The sequence below is a fragment of the Capricornis sumatraensis genome, chromosome 18 (genome assembly GCF_032405125.1).
Source record: "Capricornis sumatraensis isolate serow.1 chromosome 18, serow.2, whole genome shotgun sequence".
Taxonomy (NCBI): domain Eukaryota; kingdom Metazoa; phylum Chordata; class Mammalia; order Artiodactyla; family Bovidae; genus Capricornis; species Capricornis sumatraensis.
The window spans coordinates 54,593,581-54,597,006 of NC_091086.1; positions in this window are offsets into that span (position 1 = coordinate 54,593,581).

Sequence of the window (3,426 nt, forward strand, 5' to 3'; positions counted from 1 at the left end):
TTTGGAGCCCCGAAAAATAAAGTCTGACACTGCTTCCACTGTTTGCTCATCTATTTCCCATGAAATGGTGGGACCAGATGCCACGATCTTCATTTTCTGAATGTTGAGCTTTAAGCCAACTTTTTCAATCTCCTCTTTCACTTTCATCAAGAAGCTTTTTAGTTCCTCTTCACTTTCTGCCATAAGGGTGGTGTCATCTGCATATCTGAGGTTATTGATATTTCTCCTGACAATCTTGATTCCAGCTTGTGCTTCTTCCACCCAGGGTTTCTCATGATGTACTCTACATAGAAGTTAAATAAGCTGGGTGACAATATACAGCCTTGACGTACTCCTTTTCCTCTTTGGACCAGTCTGTTCCATGTCCAGTTCTAACTGTTACTTCCTGACCTGCATACAGGTTTCTCAAGAGGCAGATCAGGTAAAGAAACATTAATCTGATAGTGAAGCTTTTTATTTATTCACATAATGCTGCTTTATTTATGAGTTTGACCTAACTGGTACTGCTACATAGAGCTCATAGAAGACATTTAATGTACTTATTTTCTATCCTTTTGCTAGGCAAGGCATATCATCTACATAAATATTTTCTATACAAGCTTTATGGAATACTGATTTCTTTTACTATGTTACTCTGTGTGTGTGTGTGTGTGTGTATGTGTGTGTGTGTGTGTGAGTGTGTGTGAGTTGCTTCCAAAGTAAACAACCATGCTTTGACTTAATAGGTTGTAGAAAAGACCCAGTAACTGAAAACAACAATAAACTCAGATTTAGAACATAAATGTATGACTTTGAGTTTGCACTTACTGGCTGTTTTTACTAAGATAAATCAGTTAATAAAACAAAGCTAGAAAGTAAGATCTCTTCTGCATGATACCATTTTTCTTTCTTAGAGGCCATTGCTTTCATGTACAGAGTGAGAGATTTAGCTTAGCAGACCTTTAAGACAGCATCCAGATGTAGAGCTTAAAATTCTATAAATCATTTGGACAACATGTTGGAGGGACCTAAGATTTATTTAAGATAGGGAATCATTGATTTGTTCTTTCTTGTTTGTTTTTTGTTGCTTGGGACAGGCAATTACTAACCAGTGTTAGAATTTAGAAATAGTTTATAACATAAATTTTGTATAATAATTTATCATTCTTGAATTAACACTATTGGTTTAAAATTATTGAATTTTTCAATTATATTTGGAAACTGAAATATTGAGTATCTCTCTGTATAGATGGAAATAATCTTCCATAATACCACATGCTTTAAATTTTAAACTATACAATACCCAGCATATTTCAGTAACAGGAATATGCTTAATTTTCAGTCCTTGATAGTGTAAAATTTATACCAAATTTATCAGCTATATGATTTTTCATTTGTAAAATGTTAACTCATATGGTAAAAAAAAATCTGTTAAAATCACAGTCCAGTAAAAGTAACTTCTTTTTTTTTTAAATTAATGGTATATCGTTTGTTAATTAATTATTATCATCAGTGAATATTATATACTATTTGGCATGTATAGTACATACTATATAGCCTGTTGTGTTAGCTGGGGTACCTAGGTTAACTTTGTTGGACTTTCAAACAAATTGGACCTATGAATGTGCTCTCAGAACTAATCTTGTTCAGATGTAGGGGACTCAGTGTATGCTGGAAGTTACTTTAGAATGTTCATTTCAGAGCTACCCCCTGCCTAAAGGGACAAATACTATGTATTTATACAACTACTATAATCAGTCATTTGTTGAAGGCTGCTCTCTGGGAATGTATTTTTTCCTGGTGCTTCCAGTCTAACTTTGGGTGGCCAAGCAGGCTGCTGCAACTAGAGAAAGCTTCAGGGCAGGAGTACAGATGTTTGCAATTGTATGTCACTACAGCAGGCACTGAAACACTGCAAATGAAGAAATACAGTTGGGGGATTGTTAACACCTGGAATAAAGAAATGTATAAAGAGAGAAAGGGGTACTTATGTTGAAAATATACACTGTTAATGTAGGGTTATTTCACATTATTGATAAATACAAATGTGACAATAAAGAATTAATATATCTGTTTGTTATATAATAGATAAATGTTAAAGACCCACATATTTTAAATAAAAAATATCTGTGTGTGTTTGTGTTAGTTGCTGAGTTGTTTCTGACTCTTTGTGACCTCTTGGATTATAGCCCACCAGGTTCCTCTGTCCATGGAATTCTTCAGCCAATAATACTGGAGTGGGTTGCCATTCCCTTCTCCAGGGTAACTACCTGACCCAGGGAATCTACCTGACCCAGGGATCAAATCCAGGTCTCTCACACTGCAGGCAGATTCTTTCTTTATATCATTTGAGTCACCAGGAAGCCCAAGTACTAGATATATGTCAGTGTCAGTGAAGTTGCTCAGTCGTGTCCGACTCTTTGAGACCCCATGGACAGTAGGGGTCCTATCAGACTCTTCCGTCCATGAGATTTTCCAGGCAAGAATATTGGAGTGTGTTGCCATTTCCTTCTCTAGGGAATCTTCCTGACCCAAGGATCAAACCCAGGTCTCCTGCATTATAGGCAGATGCTTTTACCCTCTGAGCCACAGGCTTCCCTATAACTTAACTTTAGATTTCATGATGAACATTTATATGTTTTGGATAAACCAAAAATTGAAAATAATTAAAAATTTTACTAAGATATGAAGTTATTTTCAAGATACTTACAATACATTTTGTCAAAATATATTAATGGTAAAATAATAAAAGCTTCTTGATCAACAATGTGGGTATACATAATATAATTAGCTATCATGTTGAATACACATATATAATTAAAAATGAGTACAATACTGAAATATTTAATATGATTTCCTGGTATATTACTAATAATGATCAAACATTCTGTTAGTTCACATCACACTACATTTACATGATTTGAATTTGCCCTCAGAGGTTTCAACCCAAAACAAGATTTTACATTCATTTTGAAGTATTTTTTATTATTTTACTCTTACTTGGTTCTAAATTTATTTGAAATAAATATATAGATTAGCATGCTGCTCCAATCATTTAAAAAATAATGTTTATATTTGACTTAATATTGCTTATTTTAAAAGTTAGAATAAAAGGAACATATATATATTTTTATGAAAAATCACATTTAATTCTTTGAGATTTTCCCATTGTTAATTAAGAGTATTGTTACATGAAATCCTTATGGCCTTCATTAACGTTCTGTAGAAGCATTCTCTATTAGGGCTAAAGTCAGCAGTCATGTTTTGTATACTAAGTAATCATTGCACTGAGTTTATTTTTCAATATCCCTAGGGTGTACAGCTTTTGAAAACTCACAGTTCAGATGATTCTTTTCTAAAATATTTCTTCATTCCAATAGCACAACATAATAGGCACTATTTCTACTTTCATGATGTATCAACTAATTTGCAATCACAGCAGATCTT